Here is a 23,428-nt window from a genome sequence, read left to right as displayed (position 1 = left end):
AGATGAACCCAAAACTAAGGATGAAATCATTTTACAAGCATCTAGATTTACATTTCTGGACAGTAAGGAAGTGATTTTCAAAGGCGCAAATTAGAGTTAGGTGCTCAATGCCCATTGAAAGTGGACAGACATCGGGTGCCTCATGGCCCTCTGTGCTTTTGAAAAAAATCTCCCTTAGCTGTATAAAGTGAGGGGCAGAATGTAAAAACATATTTTTGCATTTAGATAGCAAGATAGTACATCTCTTTCCAGGATTTGAAGATAACTTATTGGCAGAACATGGCAAGTGAAAGAAAAAATATTTAGCATCATACTAAAGGTCCTAGCATGTAAGTTACATGGTGGGGCTAGGGAGGGAGGGAAAGAGCTCCTCTGCTTGATTGTTCATGGCTGTAGCGATGTCTGTAGAGGTTAGGAACAGGCAAAAAGGCAGCCAGGCACTCTATGCTATCTTTTTTTATTAACAATTGCTGCTGCTTCTTTTGTAAAAGTGCAGGATGGGTCCTCCCAGTGGTGGCCTCCCAACACTGTCCAGTGTGCCAAGGACAAGCCGCCGCCTTGCCCAGATGTGTTCCTTCTGGGCCCTCCAGTGCTGCCAGCAGAACTGGAGTCCTTCAACCCCTTGCATTCAGGGGATTATAAGCAGCCAAATAACGGTTGCTTCAATGGAAAAACGGGACCTCCTATGTCTGCTTACTCCCTTGCACACCTTTGCCGAGGCAGACATAATTTGGTCCTGGGCTATAAGAGTATCTAGTCTAATTTGTTGTGAATGAGACAATGAGGCTAAATACCATGAGTCCAGCTGTGGGCAGGTCTACACTTAAAACTCTGCAGCTGCGCTGCTGTGGTGCTTCAGTGAAGATGCTACTACGTGGAGTGGAGAGATTCTCCCATTGGTGTAATTAATCCATCTGCATGAGAGGTGATAGCTATGTCAACGGGCAAAGCCCTCCTCCTGACATAGCACTGACTACACCAGGGATTAGGTCGGTATAACTGCATTGCTCAGGAGTGTGGATTTTTCACACCCCTGTGCAACATACTTAGACTGATATAGGTCTGTAGTGTAGACCTGGCCTAAGAGATGGTGAGTCTCTGCAATGCCCATTTTAGTCTCAATGGGAGTCAATGGAAGGATCATGCCGATTGTGAGTGACAGATAAACTGGATCAAACTCCTGCTCAAATCCTATGAAGATGTGAAACGCTCATTGTGGAGAGTGTAATACACACTTCACTTATTATAGCTTTGGAAATCATGTCAGAAGAAGTGAATTTAAATTCCTCTAAATGCAATTAGAGTTGACAAGATTTCTCATGGTGAGAGACTGGGTTAAAACAAGAGCTAAAAGTTCCCATCCAGTTCATAAAGCCTTAGGTAACTATTGGTAATATGAATTAAATTAATCAAAATGGGTAAAAGCTAATGATCCACTTGGGAACAAAATTAGCTCCTTAATGAAAGAAATGGAGTTAAGAAATTATAATAGAATATTAACAGATGTGCCCCTTGGAAATTATAAATTTGCAAAATCCCTTTACGTATATATTAGTTTGAGTCAAATTATCACTAAATCTAACCCTGGAGATGTGATGTGAATATATGCATTAGAATCTGTTCAGAGGGATGTGAAAACCTCCCTTAAGGGTTTTTACTGAGATATGAAGGGTGTCAAAGGACATTTTTCTGAGTTAGAGCCTAGATGTGGTTTAAAAAAAAAACCCTAATTTTTTGTTGTATTTTACCAAACTCTTGTTAATGATCCTTGCTTTCTTTTGTAGAGGTTGCATCCCTGGGAGTAATACTCCTACAGGAAGGTCACATTTGCGTAAACCATAGAGGGCTCAATCTTGCTCCCCTCCAAGTTTATGGAGTCTTGCTGTTGACTTCAGTGGAAACAGGATCTGGCCTAGTTCAAGAACCTGAAGTGTAAAGACAATTTATCTGTATAGATCAGTTTAGTAAGGAACCATAGATTCCTCTTAGATTAGAGAAATGTCAGTGTTAATTATAATGAAAAAATGCAATGAAATTGCTCAAGTTGTAACTACAAAGAATTTGTTTACAAATTTTATTACTGTTTCCAGCCAAGAACTTTTCTTAACATTTTATGGAAAACATAAAAGCCACTGGGAATTACATGGATAAGAACTAGATTCAAGTCATTCTTACACACGCTGCTCATGTCAGTATACAGCTGTTTTTTGGCATGTTGAGTCTGTGAAACCTTTAAGCCATTTATAACAGCATGTGATTTGTACGAAAAACAGCAAAGAATTTCTTAAAAAAAATATCACTCTAGGGTGCTGGATACAGGCATCCAGAAGCCAAGGAGAATGCCTGTAAAGTGCTTATTAGAGAAACCAGGCGGGCAAGGTAATATCTTTTATCAGACCAACTTCTGTTGGTGAGAGAGACAAGCTTTTGAGCTTACACAGAGCTCTTCTCTAGCTCTGGGAAACGTACTCTGGGGTTATGTCTATGCTGGAATTAGACACCCGTGGCTGGACTGTGCCAGCTGACTTGGACTCTGGGCTGTTTAATTGCAACAAAGGCATTTGGGCCTGGGCTGCAGCCTGAGCTCTGGGACCCTCCCACATCGCAGGGTAATAGAGACCAGAGTCCAGCCTGAGCCTGAACGTCTACACTGCAGTTAAACAGCCCCGCAATCCAAGTCAGTTGGCACAGGCCAGCCGCGGGTTTTTAATCGTGGTATAGACACAGGCCGGGTCTATATTGGTATAACTACGTCGTTAAGGGCCATGAAAAATCCATACACCCCCAAGCAATGTAGTTATACTGACCTAACCCCCCATGTAGACAGTGCTAAGCTGAGAGAAGATCTTCTCCCCTCAACATAGCTATCACCTCTCGGGGAGGGGGATTATCCACACTGGTGGGAGAAGCTCTCCCATCGGTATAGCACTACTGTGGCACAGCTGCATAGATACGTGTAGCTCCATACCTGTAGACAGGCCCACACCCAGAGTGTCACAGCTAAATACAAAGTGAAACAGATTGTTTAGCATAAGTAGTTAACACATATTTCAAGGGACCATTCAAGGTGAAGTCCCTCATTCATCTGGAGGAAAGGAAGAGGGAGGTCCAAGAAAGGCAGTTGCAGTGGGAGAGCTGTTAGTGGGATATAGATTGTTGTAATAAGCCATAAATCCAGTTTCTCTGTTCAATCCATGATTTTCAGTGTCTAACAAAGTTATAAAGCTCCCAGGCTCATCTTTTGAAAGTGTTGTGTGGGTTTCCTTTGAGGCTGAGGATGGGTAGATCAGATACAGAGTGATCAGTTTGTGAAAAGTGTTCACCCACAGGTGATTGAGTGTTTTGCCTTTTATCATTTTCCTGTGTTAATTCTTTCAAGAGCACAGTGATCATCTGGTTTCACCCACATAGTTGTTATTGGGGCATTTAGTGCACTGGATGAGGAACACTACATGTTGTGATAGGCATGTGTAGGACCCATGGATCTTGAAAGGTGTGCTGGGGCAGGATGTTGATCATTGTAGCAGTGGAGATTTGTTTGCAGGTTTTGCATCTGTTGTTCTGACAGGGTCTGGTGCCGCTTTGAATTGGTGTAGCCAGGTCTTTGGGGAGCTTGCTTCTGATGATGAGCTTGGAGAGGATGGCAGGTTGTTTGAAGGCCAGAAGAGAGGGTTCAGCAAAGATTTGTTTCAGGCTGGTGTCCCCATCGAGTATGGATTGTAGTTGTTTGATGATACCCCATACAGGCTCCAGTGTGGGGTGGTAGGTGATTACTAGGGGTGTGCTGTTGGAGGAGATTTTATTTCTGTATTGAAGCAGGTTCTCTAGAGGTATTTGGGTGGACTGTTCCATGATGCACTCTACTTCTCTGGTGGAGTGTCCTTGTCTGGTGAAGGTAGTTATGTTAAGGTGTATATCCGAGACTTTCTCTTTGGAGCATGTTCTGTGGTATCTGAATGCCTGGCTGTAGATACCAGATTTCTTGGTGTGTTTGGGGTGGTTATTGGGATGCCTATAGCTAATGCTATTTCACAGCAGTCCTGATGTCTGGGAACAAGCAAAGAGAGAAATTCACCCTGACAAGGGCCCAAGGATAATTTTTTTGATCTCAGTACAAACTTGTAACACGGGCCCCCTCCCACACACATGCCACAATCTCTCATCCCATACATAGAATCTCATGAGCCATGAAATTTTTTTTCCTCATAGTAATGGGAATTGCAGCCTGGGCCAGGCCACCCAGGGCCTCTGGGCCCTGGTAAAGTGTATCCTTCTCCCTCCCCCCACCCCAAGTGGATGCCCTGCACAAGACACCCTTAAGCCCCATTTTGAGGACTTAAATGTTACATAGCCCAGCGAATGAGGTCTCCCTTCTGTTTCTGAGCAGTAAAAGACACAGCAGAGGCAATAGCACTACAAGCTTCCCCGCTGCACTGCCTTGCCAATGTGCTTCAACCCTGTTAGACCTGACAGGCGTCTCCATGCATCATTCAATAGATGGCCAACCATTATACAAGGATTTGGCACAAGGAAAACTCAGAAGCCCTCAGGGCAAATGACTCCAATTCATCCTAATTTGCATGAAGAAAAAAAACAAACAAACAAACAAACAGAAGCTGGACAAATACAAACAGAAGGAGAAAGGTCAGACATGTCCGGGATAAAGGTCCTTCCATGGTGCCTTAAAAGCAGTGGAACTTCTCTGGGAAAGAGATATTATATTCAAGGCTGTTGGACTTGGTCTGGGACTGAGATAACGTAATGTTAGAATAAATATACCGTAATAATATAGTGCTTTTTGTAGAATGATCTCACAGTTCTATACGAACATGAGTCAATATTATTATCCTCATGTTATAGATGGGGAGACTCCGGCATGCAGCGGTACAGAGACTAGCCCGAAGTCACAGAACAATTCAGCAATAAAGCCAGGAATCAGAGCCACTCGGGGGCTGGAAGTTCTGTTTTGCGAAGGATTTTTGAAATTTGGATTCATTCTGAACCAGAAGGAAAATTGAAAATTTAGAAATTCTTCAAAAAGGATCATTCTGAACAGATTTGGCTCCAGGCTGATTGAAACATTATTTTGAGATATTCAAAATGTTTCCTTTAATTTTGACTTTTTAAAAAAATTGCATTATAATACATATGTAATATGAAATAAAAAATTAAAAACAAAAAGTTGTTTTAAAAAAAAATCAAAATGGTACTTTTCAACCTTCAACTTTTCCCTGGTTTCCTTCCAAAATAAAATTCCAACAAAATTAACTTGATTTCACAAAGCATTTTTGATTTTCATGGAACCATATATTCCAATAGAATATGGTTCCATCGAAATTTCTCTGACCAGCTTTACCAGGAATAAACTCAGTGAATGTGAATTACAACTCACGGTAATGTATTTATGAGTGACAGCTGTCTTAGATATATGGAAGTAAACTTAATTATAAGAAATTCACTTTCATGCCATCACTAAAGTATGAATTGTCCAATTCATGGATAGCTCCGATATTAAACTGTACTGAATGATAAATACAGAATCTTATTATTTAGATTTAACATCTGGATTATCTCAGGCTAATTTTGTAATAAGTATCTCTTTGAGAAGCCATAAAGTTAATAATTGCAGTTAAGTTTTTCTGTCAGTTGCTAGAATTTCTATGATGTCTGCATGAGTTGAGAAAGGAGAAATGCACCATAATCTTGTTAATTCACACTTTATTCTCCTGACTCTTAATATGAGCCCAGTTCCCTATTTGTAAAATGAGAAAGATAGTGCTTCCCTGCTTCCTAAGTGTGTTGTGAGAATAGATACATTAATATTTGTGAGGCACTCAGATACTAAGGTGGTGTGGACCATATAGCAGAGAAATGGTTTTTCTGGACTTTACTGCTGCATGGTATGTCTTCTCTTTGGCATTCTCCTTATTGCAAATTCCTATTTGTTTATTGAATATGGAACCTACTTGCTCAGATGTAAACAGAACGAATATATATATGAAAATAGATTCATAATTACTAGTACAGTATTTCCACAATCTGCTGTATTTGCGCATAGTGCAGTAGCAAGGAAATACCTTTGCTGAAATTAACAAACTTGTCTAGAGCCCAGTGGAACACTCAGTATCCAAGACAAGTTCATGCATAAAAGGGAGGAGGGAATCTCATGGCGTTCAAGGTTTTATGATTCTTGCAAACTGCCTTTAGGGGATTTTGCCTTTGGGGGATTTTAGGGTTTACAAAACTAAATTGAGTTTGTGACCTGTATCGTTCCTGTCATTTGAAACACATGGCTGTGATTGAGGAGCACACAGTGTGCATCAGAAGGGCCGGCTATACATACAGTTTGCGGGCTACTCTAATTTACGGCCAACTGCCAATGCCCCAAAGGGCCATTATGGAAGCTAGGGATTACTGGGTTTAAGATTCTACCCCGCCTGCTTCTGGCCCCTGCTCTGTGGCAAAGTGGGTGCTACAGGGGTGCAGTGAGGGGTAATAGTCTGGCAAAAGAACACTGCAGGCTGGCAATCCTGGGCTGGTGGAATGTTCCCTTGGGGACAGTCCCACACATTGCGAGCTAGAGCAACTCTGAAGCTGCTCTAACTTCTGCTGGGGGTCGAACCGGCTTTGGGTCACCCCCAGGATCAGTGGGAGTGAAGGACAGAAACTTACCTATGCTCCTACATCTTCTAGTGCAGTGATGGGTGCTCAGGCACATCTGAAGCAGTGGCCCAATGTGCCCTTCTCTGAGGCTGAATTTCAGTCTTTCCAAACATATAATGAAACATATAAAAGTGTGATTTGGTGCTCACCATAACGGCGGTATTTAAAGTGTCACTTCTAAGGAGCACTAGCTGTCTGTTACATGAATGAGACCCCCTAGCACATATGCAGGTCTGACAATGAGTTGCAGGGCCACCTGGGGTCAGTTTGCCCCAGCATCCTGTTTGAGAGAGCCCCCAAACCTAGTGGCATTGCAACTTGGCCTCCCCTCAGTGTATTTGAACCCCTAGTTTCATGATTTCTGTAGGTATTCTTCTTACACATTTTATCTCCAATTTTTTGTTAGGGGCGGGAGAGCCTCAGTTTCAGATTTTGGCCCACAAAGACCTCTATCCCACCCTACTGGGTAGGAGAGAGACAGAGTCATTTGGATTGGGAAACATTTTGGTGTCTGTTCACATTTAAAAAAAAATCCTTTTTTTTTGGGTGAAAATTTTAAAAGGGCAGATAACTTAAAGATGCACAAAGAATAATCCACTAATGCCATTCTGTTCATTTGGATACCCTCTGGGCAAAAAGGATCACGGATAGCTAGCACATTAAATACAAATAGACACAATCATAAAAAAATTACATGCATGATTAAAATATCTTTTTCAAGGCACCTTTTACATTTGCTAATAAAATGTCTCCCTATGAATATGAAAAGACTATTTTCCATTAAAAAAAGGCAAAATTAAATGACATCTTGGCCTTATTTCTGGGAGATTTCTAAAATCTGACCTCTATCTTTTAAATGCATTGAATTGTTTGTCACATATGTCAATGATTTTGATGAGCATACAGATGTAAGATATCAACATTAGTTGATGGTACCAGAATTGGAGAAAGACAGAATAATGAGCAACAACATAACTGGATTTAGAGTGATGTTGCTCTTTCAAGCAACCAGGCCAGTAAATAGAAAATGACATTTAAATAAGGCAAGTGTTACATAATAAATCTAGAGGCAATGAACCAAGACAGAGAGAGAGTACATTTTAAGTGGAACAGTAACTCAGAGTGAACTGACCAGAAAAGGAATTTACTCTAGGGGTTATTTTAGTAAAACCCTTTCAGTCATTAGGCCAGTGAATGGCTCAAGCACAAAAGGCAAATAGGGTACCGGGATGAATCAGGGACTCGAATATAAATCAAAAGAAGTGATAATATTATTGCACACGGCACTGCACTCCTTCGCTTGGGATAATACTGTGCTCAGTCACCTTTTCAAAGGAAAAGAGCATTATTGCCCTGGAGTGGGTGTAACTTAGGACAGCCAGAATAGTGGCAGATTTTAGGAAGATTTCCTTTATAAAAAAGCTAGAAAAGTGGAACTTGTTCTGAGGAGGAGACGAGAGCACTTTGAAGTGACCAAATAAATGTGTTCCATTGACAAAAGAGCTGGGCCAACCTGGTGGCCCTGTGGTGAGTATCTGCCCCACTACACAAGAGAGACAGATTTGATTATTGTCTAGTTTCTTTCTTCCCAGGACACAATGCCATTTACTGCTGGGATGGAGGAATGGTTGTGAGGGACCTGGCCTGGAACTCTTATGCCAGCTGAGATTAGGAGCAGGCAAGGGGTGAAATTCTGGCCCCATTAAAGTCTATGGTAAAACATTCCCATTGAATTCAAGAGGGCCAGGTTTTCACCCAATGCCTTTGGGGAAGAGGTGTGGGACCACACTCACTGGTGTCCCCTGTTACAACCCAAAAGCCAGTGCATGGTAATGTGGGGTCATGGCCAGATACACAGATCTCTGACTACCTGCATTTTTCTCCTGACCCCATGGCATACCTGTATTACAATAGCTATAATTTGGCTTTAAGAGTATGAATAAACAATTACTGTCCTGGACAAGACTCCATGGCAGATGTGTTAGCATGTGTGTGATCATTCTACATTTTAGTAGTGGCTGCTCACAGAAACTGCTATTGCTGCTACAGCTAATGATGAGTCACCCTTAGCTCAGGCAATAAGCACTTGTATTGCAGTGCCAGAAGTCCATCCAAGTTCTACAGTCCAGTAGATGTGACCTTCCTGTTATCTAGCACATAGAATAGTTAAAACTGCAACACCCACAAGGTAGAATTTCTGCTACCGGTGCCCTGTACCTTCTGCCAGCAGAAGGCAGGATTGAATACAGCTCTTGATTTACAATTGTATCAAACTTCTGAACCTTTATGTAATTTCCATATGAATAACTTGTACTGGTAGTTTTGGGTAGACTGCCTATAAACATTTGTATAGCTGACATGCCCTGACAATCATTGCCAGCTGTGCACTGGGAATTAGGGGAAAAGGACCATCTTTAAAGTATTATTGAAGGATCATTTTGGACTAATGGCTTTGCAAACAGGAGTGTAAGGGGACAGCCAAAGAGGATGTTGCTTATATTGTCCATAGCTGTTGAGAAATGAGCCAGAGGTTGCCCTATGTATGTTTCAGCCCTATACTGAAGGACCCACTTCTAAGTTTCAGAAAGTAGGCCAGTCCCAAGACTAATTTATTCTTTTCTGGTTATACTGCCCACCAGGGTGCCAGTTATAATATTGGGGGTGGGGAGGAAGGGCTGTGATATGGTCACCTATTGTACGAAATGGAGTTAGATCACCAACTCATTTTACACTGACCACCACCAAACTGCCAGCTATTTTTGGTCACTATAGCCTGGGGTGAAATCCAAACATCATTGAAGTTAATAGAAGTTTTGCCATTGACTTCAGTGTGGCCAGGCCCTTGGTTTGGATTTGAATTAACAAATCTAAAGGCTAAAGCCTCCAAATCCCTTCATGAATTCCTTAGTCTCCAGCAATCCATATAAGGTGTATAGGAAAGTAGGCAGATGCTGTTTTACTGAATTTGTATGACAAAGTAGGGCTACACTGTGAATTAACAGGGATTGAAGGGAGGGGATCTGTGCACAAACTGAGGGCAGGACAGAACACTACACTAGGAATTTTAGTTTTCCTTTTAGAAGATCATACAATCATAAAAGAATGTGCTTGACTATAGCTGAAATCCTCATTTTAAAAAACACAGTGAGTAAAACAGCACCAAGGTCCTCAGTCAGTAAAGCATTTAAACATGTGCTTAAGTCCCATTTACTTCAACAGTACTTCAGCACATGGTTAGATGGCATCCCTGAAGAGGACACTTTCCTGATTTAGGGCTCAAAAAGTGAGGTGTGTTCACATGAAGCACAATCATGCAACCCTTACTTACAGGACTAGCCTGTTACACTGATGCCGATGAAGCTATTTGTGTGAGTCAAGGCTACTTGCATAGGAAAGGGTTGCAGGATCATGTTAATATTTTTTATGTTCTTTGGGCAAAATACACTGAGGACAAAACATAAGGATATATAAAGTTTCTCTCACTGTTTAGTCACACTGGATCCAATTATTAGGCATTACCTAAAGGGAATATGAAGATGTCACTATGTAGAATGAGAATACCATACACCATTTTACAATGTAGATTTTATGTTCTGAAATTTCCATTTCATTATACCATTGAGTGATACCCACTTACACTACAGATACCAGTTTGAAAACTCTGCTTTTTATGGCTGATTACAAAATTTCTTGACAGTTATCTTAACTATATGGGAGCAAATATTTAATTATAAGAATACGTAATTATAAGAAGCTCACTTTAATGCCATCATGAAAGAGTGAAATGTCCAATTCACGGATAGCTCCGACATCAAACAGTATTTAATTATAAATACTGAATCTTATTATTTAGATTTAACACATGGATTATCTCAGGATAATTTTGTAATTAGTACCTTCTTGAGACTCCAAAAAGTTAATAATTACAGGGTCAGTAAAATTTCTCTGGACGTTTTTCTGTCAGTTGTTGAAATCTGTGTTATGTCTGCATGATTTGAGGCAGCAAATGCAATAACACCTTGTTAATTCACACTTTGGTTGTTCAGAAACCAAGTCACTAATGACTTTGATTCCAGAAAGCTGTCACTTTAACAGTTGTGAGGATTTGCATGGCTTTGTCTCGTTTTTTACTGAAATTACAGTCTCTATCTTGGATTCTCCCGTTTAGAAGGAGTGGTTCCAAGATAGCCATGGGCTAAATGACTCTTTGGTGCCTAAGGTACCCAAGAACCCTTTTGCAACATAGCTTGAGAAATCTCAGCTTGCTCCCATTTCCAAAAGCTTTTTCTGCATTGGGTGACAGAGGACTACCAAGTGGACTGCCTACATCCTACCCCCACAGACAGATTCAGAATGGGGGAGAGTTTCTCATTTTGTGATAATCTCTCTCCATTGTACTACCTCCTGTACTGGGATTCAAAACGCTAATGTTGTGTAAGATTTTGTTAATATATTTAATACAAACAACTGAGAAACTCTTGGGAGAAAAGAGGTCTTTGTTAAAGAACCAATATATCTAGTTAAGAGCTAAGAGAGCTCACAACCCACATCTGGGATCCCAAAGAAGTCCAACCAAGGAACAAAATCCTTAAAAAGAAACCAAACAACCCTCAAACCCAAAAACCTTTCAGGCCTACTTTATACTTGATATAGAGGCACAAATCAATGTTTTTCTTTACAGGTTACCTTTACCTCTGTGTGCTGTACAGACAATACCAATTGTATGCGTGCCACTAGCCTACTTTCAGTGAAACAGCAATGTATTTACTGTCAGAGAGCTAAAAATGGGTTAAGATTTTAGGACAAATCCACCAGTATTTCTGCCTCCCCTTCCCTGAAATATCGTAGTGTGACACTCAAAGTCCATGGATATGTGTTGGGCCTGATCTACAGTAAGAAATTAATTACATTGCTCAGAGGTGTATAAAATCCACCCCTTTTTTCCCCCTCAAATGATGCAGTTAAACTGACCTAACCCCAGGTGTAGATAGCGCTAGGTTGACAGAATTCTCCTGTTGACCCAGCTCGTGAAGAGGTGGCTTACCTACATCAACAGGAGAAGCCCTCCTGTTGGCATAGGTAATGTCTACCCTGACGCGCTACCATGGCACATCTGCCATGGTTCAGCTGTGCCGCTGTAGTGTTTAAGTGTAGACAAGCCCTTTGATAAATACACAATTGACCTAGCAGCCCAAATACCTATTTGGAACTGAAGAGCATCATTTTTGAATATCTGGAAGACCTTTGACCCCCACAAACCTCTCCCTGTGCTGTTCTGAGACCATTGTGGACAACAAAGATGCAGGGCGCCCTCGCAAAGAAAGGGAAATTTCCAGCAGGGTGTTTTTCATGAGTAGCTTCAAAATTATATTAAGATCACCTAGAGCTTTCTCTGTTAAAAATCTGAATAAATAAAATAAATGAATATTACTCCCAGGCCTCCTCCTATGAATCCCCAGTAACTCCCTTTCCTGGAATGAGGCACTGATGCCAACCCTCATGATTTTATCATGAATCTTGCGATAGTTGGTGTTTTTCGTAAAGCCCCAGCTCCTGGAAACAGGAATATGTAAAAATCTTAGCCTTTCCCCACGCGCTTGCACCTCTTTTTTTTTAAACTGAGTGTCTAGTCCTTGTCGTATTGGAGAGAAACTTGAAAATGTGACCCAAGTGCACTCTGAGGGCTCAGAAAATAGAATAGAAAAAACTATTTTAGCTAGTCTCATGACTGGAGACCTGACGTATGATTTTGAAACCCTTGACATTATTGATACTGCTGATGACCTATCAGGTACAGCCATGGCAATGATAGGGGTGCCCATCCCCCTCTTATACTTCTCTGACAATCCTGAAGGGGGCACCAGTGGACACTCCACTCTTCCCAGCCTCAGTCTTTGTTAGAAAGTTTATACCAGCTCCCTCCCGTTTGACAATAAGTCTAGAAAGCAATTACCTGCTCCTACCCATCAATAACTGCAACAAAAGTAGGACATCCTTGCCCTCTACTGATCTTGCTCTCTGGTGCTTGAGATGCACTAGAACAGTTTGCAGCATAGCCTGAGAAACATCACCATGCTGCTACCACCAAAGACTTTTTCTGGACTGGGTGGGCACAAACCTACTAACTCCCACACCTCAGCCCTTCAGACAAATTCAGGATGAGAGACGGAGCACCTGGAACACCCAGAAGAATTTGGGAGAAAAGGGGAAATGGCCTTCTGGTCCCAAAGACATGGAGCTAAATGGAAGCCTTCTCCGAAAGACATCATAAGATAAAGTACGGGATGAGGGTGAGGCAAGGGGCTTACAGGATTTCTGGAATCTGGGAGCAGAGAGCCTTTCAGGAGGTGGGGTTTGATTAAGCTATACTCTGTATCTGTGTTTAAGCCAATTTACAGCACTGTTAATGGGGTACAATGAAAAGAACTTTTAAAGTTGCCAAGGCCATGTCCACTTGGAAGCTGTAAGCTGATTTTTAGTTGCTTGACTATAGTTACTCCATTTTTGCAGCTTCTTTGTATCTAAGGCAAGGCCGTTCCACTCTGTGCAGATCATAGAAAGTTCTTAAAAATGCAGAAAAAGATAAGCCTCAGCTGAATTCAGCAAGCTATGCAACCTTGATAAATAATTTGTAGTTAGCTGCAAAACATCTGTAAAAGTATTTTATAAATAATGTATGCCAAATAATATAGACCAATAGTTATAAAGAAAATAGGTTTGTGCCCTTGTAAGAAAAATATGTATAGTCTTGTCATGAATGTTTAAGTAACAATAAGGTATAAAACTGTCTGTAATCCTTTGTTCGGGGTCTTTTTCCACTGTTCACTTGGGGGCTTGAGAATTAACCTTCTGCAAAATAAACTCTTTTAGAAACTGTCCAGCCTAAAATCCTGTGTGGGTCTCTTATCAGTGCAGGGTAACAAACCACACTTGGAATCTTTTTCCAACAAAGCCAGTGAATTTTTCATTTGTAGAAATGAAGGAATATTTCCTGAGTTTGGCTTTAAGAGAAAAAACTAAATTTCATTTACTATGGGCTAGTCTGTAACATAGTCTGTGCCACTGTAGTGCTTAAATACAGACACTACCTACACTAATGGGAGGAATTCTCCCATTGGAGTAAATGATCCATCTTGCCAAGAGACCATAGATAGGTCAATGGAAGAATTATTCTGTCAATCTAGCGCTATCTACACGGGGTCATAGGTGGGCTTAACTATATTGTTCAGGGGGTGTGGATTTTTCATATCCCTGAGTGACAAAGCTGTGTCAACCTCATTTTCTAGTGTAGACCAGCCCTGAGTATGAGGGGGCAGAGCAGGCTCTGTGTAGTTGCTATCCGTCCCCAGGAGCAAATGGTGGAGAGGTCAGGCATGAGCAAAGCCTTAATTCTACCCCTTCCAATTCACTGGTCAGCAGAGCTGTTCAATAGGCAAAGTTGTGCAGTAAATAACTATCCCCCAGAGCAAGGAGATTCAGGGAAGGAACTGTGATTCAATCGCACAATTCCTCCCCAGCAGTCCAAATGGGGAAGTGGAGCTTCCTGCCATCCCATATTCAGAGATAAGAGTAAACTCTTGATCTAAGCTTTTGCTTTTGCTTTTTTTACATTAGTTACCCTATGGACAAATCCTATAGGATATAACAATTTATAACCATTGTATGGGTTTTTAGAACTATGCTAGAGAATAGAGACATCTATCCTTGTTGAAGAATTCTATAGGATATTTCAAGTAACATACAGAAACGTTCTACTATCAAATCATTTCTATAGGTTTTTAGAGTAATGTCTAGAGAACTCTATTGATTTCATTCTCTGAGGCTTTCCAAGATGGACCAATTTATTCTGAAGGAGTAAACAGTTGGGTCATTACCCTTTCACCATGACTTTTCCCTGAAAAATAATACTGACCAATCTGGACTTAATCAATCAATCAATTAATTATTATTAATTTTTCCCTTTCTCCCTCACCACCAAAGTGACGGTCCCCAGCTCAGGATTCTGACACAAAGAAAAGATGAAGCAGCATGATGTTGCTGTTATGGGCTAGACGCCAAAACATTTTGTGCAGGTTAACTCTCCTCCTAGGCAGAGGACATATGCAGTTCAGACATATGCTTTAACTTTCTCTCTCCCTCCCCAGTTATTCCTCCCACTCAAGCCTTAATGTTCAGTCCAACTTGATTAAAATGTTTCTGTCATTTTAAAAAAGTCTCTTTCCTCACAGAGACTTCTACTGTCAGATGGCAAGTTGCTTTTAAACTGTTCCTGACAGAAAGCAGCAGTACTTTATGGCTTTTCTTTAGTCTCTGCTGTTAAGAGCTCCTACATAGAGATGTTTCCACTCCAAAGCTCTTCAGGAAAAATGTCCTTAAGCATGCTCTGTATGAGCCCCTGACAACATCTTTTCTAACTGGCTGCTGCCTGTTGCTAACCCACGTGACCCATTTTCAGAGCACATGATCTTACTCAGTGAAGACTTGTTCCTGTTGTTACTGCAAGTTTCTAGGCTCTTAAGCAGACCCAAACATAGAGAAGTCAGACATTTGTCTTAATTATAATTCAGATTTGGCTCATCCATACAAAATTACAGCCATAAGTAGCTATCCTCTAAATAGACACAAGGTGGCAGTGTAGTTCTCTTTGTTTATCACAAAGGCAAAATATGTATAATATTCTGATCTCTCTCCTACTTTTCTGAAGAAGAGCTCTTTGTAGCTCGAAAGCTCGTGTTTTTCACCAACAGAAGTTGGTCCAATAACAGATATTACCTCATCCTTCTGGTCTCTAATATCCTGAGACTAATGTGGCTACAGCAACATTGCAAATACACTTTTCTGATTACTTTACAAATGAGCATGAATGAAGTCTGCAAGTCAGATCATCTGTGAACTTTTTAGAGTCTTTTGGAATTTGAACTTGAATTCAGATGTAAAATATACAGCTGGCATCTATCCCTAAAACAGGCTAAATCATAATCCTAGATCCACACACCTGGGAACTTTGGGGGGGTCTTCAAAACTGGATCTAAACGATACAGCTTAGGTCATTGGTATTTAAATTATAATTAAACCAAGAAAGTGATTCAGTTCATTGTCTTTCAGGTTGACAATTCATTACTTGGTAACAACTTTGGGAACTCATCCATATCTTCCAAACACTTAATGGGTGACATCCAAAATGTGCAGCAAAGGAAATAAGCTCAGAGAGGGGCTTTTATTTAAGGTATGCAATATATTGCATATGTATAATTTTTAATCAATATTTCCAACAAAAAGGGAAATAAAAAACAATTAGAGATTTAGGCTGCCTTTTCCAAAAAGCAGACATTGACTCCGGTTGTCTCAGAGACAATGACACTGACCTCTTGAACGTGGCTGTTGTTGCTGCCCAGGCCCTGTCTATACTGGCAAAAGAAATACATTTAACAATAATACTTATTCACAGTTTAAATTTCGCTGTGGCCAAAACAGCTTCTAACTTGGATAGAGGCCTAGGCCAGACCACATTTTTAAAACACAATTTGGCCAGGTCAGGCAGGAAGTCACAAGTGTCTTAAGTGTTGCTCTCATCTCACTTGTTGCCTTTTGACCTTATTCACACTAGGCCTCATGGCCATGTTCAAAGCAGTTCTCAAACAGAGTTACAGCTGAACACAGTGGTAAGATGGCTTACACCCACAGTCAACGTGGTTACAAACTGCTTCGTTAACAATAAGTGACATGGGCAGGCAGGCAGAATTGAAAAGGGGATCTTTGTTACGCAGGCACAGAGGCCTGTGGTTGTCTGGTAGCAGCCAGGGTCAGCTTGCATTCCTAGGCCCTTAATGTCACAAACGAGGTCCCTTCTGAAACATGATCCTCTCTCTCCAGTCCCACTCATGTATTACACAAATACATTTGGAAACTCTGCTAAGAGGAGGGCCTGTGGAATAGTTTCTACTAGCATGGTGGTTTTATTAAAATTCCTGTTCAATTTCTGCCAGAATTATGTGTTGTAACCTGTAAGCACCTGATACGACCTATGTGTCTCAAACACAATCTCTGGTTAAAAGGGCAACATCTTTATGCCAGTTAGAAGTTTACACAGATAGTTTCAGCACTCAGCACTGAAAACTAGAGGTTGGGCAAACTTAGGCCCTGCTTACACTTCAGCAATAAATGAGGGGATCTGGTGGCCTCTCAGGCCATATCTATGCTACAGAATTATGTTGACCTAACTTACGTCAGAATACACTACAGCCACCACAGTTACTAAATCGCTTGTGTGTGTTCACACTTGACTCTTCGTGTCGGTGGTAATGTCCAAAGCAGGAGCACTTGTATCAATTGTATTGATAGTGTGGGGGCATTGTGGTCGGCACCTGAAGGGACATAAGCAAAGCAGTGTCTACACTGACCGGGTCAACATCATTGCATTGTGATCCTACGCAACTCAGGGAGGTGGTGTTACTAAATCGGTGTAGTGAGGCACTTATGTTGGTGGGAGCCACATTTAAGTGAAGACACTTCCATAGCTAGATAGATGCAAGGGAGCTAATGTCGATCTACCCTACTCTGTAGGGTAGACCAGGCCTAAGTAACTAAGTTTCCCTGCAGCTGTAGTATAGATGGGGCCTTATATAGCTCCACTGGGCTTTCTGCACACAACTCTCTCTCCTTTATCTATATGCACAGTAAGGCAGGTAACAATATAACTTCTATTTCCTACTAGTGGATGATCACATTTTTAATGCAGTTGTGGCGTAGTTCTGAGCTATGTGTAGTCAGGACCCAGGCACACTCTCACTCTCTCTCACCATCCCTTTATCTCTCACTAGCTCTTTCTTCCTTTTATCCCTCTCAACTTCAAGGACCTGGTCTCCCTTATTGAAATGGACAGGGTTACTTAGGATTTAGTTTTGAAGGAAGAGAAGCCCACTTATATCCCAATACATGTTTATTAACAAGTTTAGGAGCAATTAATGCAGTATTGCCAGTATTACCATAGCACTTACAAGCCCTAGACACAGACCAACAGTGCATTAGAGTACAGTTTATTCATATTGCTGTGGCACAGTTTGGTCACACAGACAAAACCAAATCATGTTACAGCAAAACACATTGAGGCCACCATTATGTTCAAGCCTGATGCTTAAATAAATTGGCCTAACTTTTCAAAAGTGACTAGTGATTTTAGTTGCACAGTTTGAGAGACCCTAAATGAGGCCTGATTTTCAGAGACTGGGTGCTTGGTAGTTTTTGAAAATTAAGCCCCTTGTAAGGCTTGGTCTACCAAAAAATGGTCTCACTCAAAATCACTAGCCACGTTTGAAAATTTAGGCCAGCAAATTTTGCAGACTAGAAAGGGCAGATAACAAAAGAGTTGAGTCGCTGAAGCCATCAGAACCAAAACAAAACCTTCCATTTTTCTTTATTAATCTACTTAACTAAATATCGGTTCCAATGTCATTCAAATCATATGCAGAGCTAGTCAAAACTTGGAAAGTCCATTCCGTTGGAAAACTGCAACATTTTAAAATTTGTTTTTGTTCCAAATTAGAACAAACAAAGCATAAACAAACGAAAAACTGAATGTTCCCATGACACAATTTAAAAAAATATTTAATTGTGGGTCCATTGTAATGTTCGTCTTGATGAAATCAAATGTTTTACTCCAATTTGGACTTTAAAAAAATGGAATTAAATTTTTAAAAATTTCAAAATAAAAAGTATCAAAACATTTTGCTGTATTTATTTGAAATGGAACATTTCAACATCAGTGAAGTGCTTTTTTTCCATTTTTATTTCAAAATGAAATTTTGTCAACACATTCTCGCAAAACATTTTGATTTTGAAGAAATGGCATTTTCCAGTGGAAAAATAATTCCATCAAGTTTGAGACTAGCTCTAATTATATGCATATGGATAAAGAAAAAGCCCATGTATCCAAGCTGACAGATAGCTGGCCGAACTTCATTCTAGTAGGATCTAAAATGATTAATATATGACCGCCTGGAAAAGGGCTAATGGAAACACCAACTGACCAATGTCAATGACAAACACAGTGATGCTAGAATTACAGAATTTAATGCCGATTAGAGGATGCAGTTGTTCAAAGAGCATTTGCATTGCACGCTAATCTCTGGATATCCTGTGGGAAATCCTTTGAATCCAATACCTGATAAATAAATCTGGCAAGTGAATAAACATACCACAAACCTATTACTGAAATGTTATGCACCTGTTAGGAGAATATTGCTGTGCATTAGTTTGAGCACTGCCATATCCCTTTTAAACTGATATTTGATAATGAAGTCAGCAAACCTGATAAAGAAATTATGCTGCCTCTTTTATGTTACTTTGAGTGTGATGTGACAATCAGTGACCTCCTATGAACATTGACTCTTAATGGAGTCTGATCATATTGGGCCTGATTCACTACTACATTACTCTAGTTTTATGCCAGCAAAACTCCAGCTGCTAATTGCTCTGTACTTGGGGGCAATGTGGTTTCACCCACTGCCTCCTGGCTGCACAAACATTCAGAGACATATGGGAGGAAATTCCCCTTTTACTTATACCAATTTTCCCTGAGGTAACTCCATTGACTTCAGTGAAGTTACTTTAGATTACATAGTGGGAAAGTAGAATTTGAAACAATGTATATAACTAAATGACTATGCAGGTGCCACTTGTTGGAGTGCAAATCAAATAACCAGAGCCAGTGTGGTCTAAAGGACAGAACACTGGACTGGGATGCAGGAAACCTAGCTCAGCCACCTATCTGCTGCAGGACCTTGGGTAAGTCATTTCCCTCCCTGTGCTTCAGTTTCCCCATCTGTAGAAAATAAGGGGGATAAAATTATTAACCTCCTTTGTTAAGCACTTTGAGATCTACAAATTAAAAGCGCTATATAAGAACTATGTATTATTAATATCAACAAGAGCGCAAGACAAATAACTTAAACAATAAAAATAAATCCCCAAACATTTGCTTGACTAAGAACATGAATTCACTTTGGTTGCATTTGTGCCTTTATTATGTTTGCTTTCAGCGAATATTCAAGCTAGTGAGTTCACAGGAAGGAGCTATTTCTATGTGAAAACTGGAGAATATTTATGGAAAGTGAATTTTGAGTTTGTAAAATTGAATACGTGCACTGGAAACGTAATTCTAAGATTCAGTTGTCTAATCAAGGAAGAAGAAAATACCAAACTAAAAACCAACTTCAAATGTCAAGTTGCTTGTGAACAATCTACTGATCAAGAATTAGTCAAAGTACATTCTATTCACCAAGTAACATGAATTCAAGAAAACCATAAATTGCTCATGGACAATTCTCAAAAGAGAGGCCAAATTCGTTGAATAAATTATTTGCTGTAAATCATTCACACTGCGCTAACAAACAAGCGTTGTGTACTCAGCTTCTTCTGCTGCATTTAAACAATATGCCCCCTCCCACCTCCGAGGATCAGTGTCCCTGAACAGTCCATCATTTTACTTTTGAATATGTTTTCATTACACGATAGTCAAAAATAATGACAAAGACAATTTGAGAGAGAAGTTACCACAGAGAGCTAGTGATGACTGAACTTCAGTTGGATTTGGAGGAGTTCTGATTCATCACTGAAAAGTTCAGATGTTTATTTGAACTACTGAACAGAACATTTTGAGGAGCCTTTCAGCAGTGCAAGCTATCCTCCCTTGCTAGATGCCATAATTTCCCTAGTAAATCATCAGATCCTGCAATCCTAACCCTTCCCACTCCCCCACCCCACAGTCTTCTCTGTCTGGATTGCCACAGACACAGTTAGCCTTTCATTGCATAATTCCCATGAGATTAGAGGTTCTTGTGGGGACAAACATAGGCACCACGACAGCAGAGGCTCTGGAAGGAAGGCCTGGAGCACGCCATGACATTAGAGATTTTAGCTGTGCACTCTAGGGTGTAACCTCCAGACAACTTTCTAATTTCATAGGAGGCGCTCAGGCAAACCACGTAGAGGAGTTCCTGGCTCTCACTGTGCCAGGGCAATGGGAAAGTCCAGAAGATTACATCTCTGGATTGGAGAAATGGGCTACACAATTCACTTACCGAAGATGAGACCTAGCACTGCAAGCTACTGAACCTTTCTTCCAGGAAGGTCTGCCACCAGGTAACAAGGGAGGAAAAGAGTGATAGGACAGCATAGGGGTTCATTAGGACTATCACTGTTTGGTTCTGAGAGGGAAGTGACAGAAAGGAGTCCTTCACACAATAATTCAGAACATTAAGAAAGTTCAGGTCTGTGGATGAATTAACATGCTGGAATTTTGATTTTTCTAAACCTGTTTGTCCATCCCTACTGCAAATCCCAACACATTTTCTCAATTTATTGTTATTAATTATTTGTATTACAGCTGTGCCTAGACGCCTTAACCAAATATCAAAGTGAGAGACGAAAAGCTGGGCAGACAGTGAGAGACTGAACAGCTTACAAACTAATTAGACAAGGCATACAAAAGATGGGAGGAGAAACAGAGGCACCGAATTTGGCCAAGGTCACACAGCAAATCAGTGGTAGAGCCAGGCACAGAAAACTGGTTTCCTGACTCCCAGTCCAGTGCTCTATCCGCTAGATCACTCTGCCCCTATTTTCAGCAGTGTTTAGATGCATGTACGCTAGCATGTTAAATAGCTACATATGTAGTTACCCAATGATTTAATTGTCTGCACAACTGGGCATTGTGATCATACATACATTTCTCTCTCTCTTTTTTTTTTTTTTGGCAGTGAAGCTGGACAGTTGTGTTCTTTGACTTCTCTGCCTGCAGCTTGACAGAATTTCTTTCATTCTCATTGACCAAAGAGAGTGAGAAAGTCTGGCTGAGATTAAATAAAAGTTCACACAGCTAGATCATTTTTTCCTATACAATTACTTTGAGAACTAAATAAATCTCAGGCTATTGGACAGAACAAAAAAAAATTATTTGAAAGAATCATTCTCCTAGAAAAAGATACCCTTCCATACAGTAGTCAAGCCGAGGTCAAAACTATTCATATTAAAGTGTCCCTGTAATAGAATCCGATTATAGATACAGATTGCATTATACAAATATCTTCAGGTGAGGGACACAAAATTATAGCTATCTGATACTGCACTAGTGTTCCTGATAATATATATGATTAACTCTAATCTGGACAAGCTACTGTGGGAATATGTTAGTACCAGTATAAAGAATAAGTACAAATATCAGGCTTTTTAGTCCTCTATGCTGGTGTAGTTCCATTTAGTACAGTGGCATTACTCCTTATTCACACCAGTATGAGAAGAGAATCAGGCCATACCCTATGTAATTTATAGATATAGACAATCAAATGTGCACACAAGCTTGTATTTTACATGTAGCTATTATTTAGTATTTTATTGCAATAGCAGCCAAAGGCCTCAGTCAGGATCATTGTGCAGAGTGCGGTACATACACATAAAATGACATGCTCTCTGTCCAAAGGATCCTGTTGTTTAATTTGAATATGTTCTCATAAATAAATGCACAGAGTAAGTCAGTGAGGCATGCAAAATTTCCTCATTTCAGATGGACAGAAAGGCTGATGTTTTGTGTTACAGATGTGAAAGATAATGTGGGGGAGAAAGATGCAGTGTGGGCCAAAATTATCTCTGGTTCAAACCTGCTGAAGGTATAAACCCAATGACAAAGATGATTTTGTAAATGATGATCATTTGTAAATGTAATCTTTCCCCCACCTAGACAGCTCACTATATAGTCAATTTTTCAATTTCCCCCAGACCAACTAAAGCTGATACTGCAGCTCATATTCACTTGAGTAATCTCAATGTAGCTGAAGAGACTGCTTAATCATGGACTGATACACACAAAGTGGCATGATTGGGTCTTGCACCTGTCAAAGCTATTTCCTAAAATTTTGGATGAATATTTTCTTCTGAAACTAATGGGGAGGCGCTGCCAAGATCAAAATCATATAGTATCTGGCGATATCCTAGCTTGCATTACAGATAACACTTTAAGAGAGATTATTTAGCATGGAGAATTGTTGAAGAGGAAGGAGATTTGAGTTTTTAAATTGCCAGGCTTATTGGTGGTGGTTGTCTTAAGTTGTACTACTACACTTAGGAAATATTTTTAAGTGATATAAAGCGTGCAAAGAGTATAGGGACAGATTCCCCCTCCTTTTTATGTATATAAAAATATATATATTATTTATTTATAAAAATGACTAAGACAATTTTAAAAACGTTTCACTATTTTTAGTATTTGGGTTACTTTTCATTTCATGGTGTAAATTAGACTGACTTGTTTTTCTTACTGCCCATAGTCTCCCCTTGTGGTTCTCATGTGCTAATAACAATGCTACAGGGGACATTATACATATAGTTACCATCTGCCAACTTCTGTGTTAACACTCATTTAAATATAAAATTAATGTAAATGTTTCTAATTCACTTTAGGCTTTAGAAAATTCACATTAGCTCTTTAATAAGATTTACAAGTACATACTAACACCTCGATTCAGAAGAGCACCCCTACTTAGGAAAGCATTTAAGCTGGTGCTTAATGTTAAGCTACATGCTCAAATATTTTCCTGAATAGAAATGGAGTTAAGTATGTGCTTAAGAGCTTCCTTGAATTAGGGCTTGTATGTGTTAAAATGATGCTGATGATGACATTCTTCCTCTGTTTTTAAAAATCATCATCTCACTGCTTTTTTCAGACTGTTCATCACAGCTGTGGAATGATGATTCTCTCCTGAAGAGAAATTCT

Source organism: Emydura macquarii, unplaced genomic scaffold (genome assembly GCF_026122565.2).
Source record: "Emydura macquarii macquarii isolate MOO-44397 ecotype Brisbane River unplaced genomic scaffold, CSIRO-AGI_Emac_v2 contig_2890, whole genome shotgun sequence".
NCBI lineage: Eukaryota > Metazoa > Chordata > Testudines > Chelidae > Emydura > Emydura macquarii.
Note: the sequence above shows the minus strand (reverse complement) of the source record.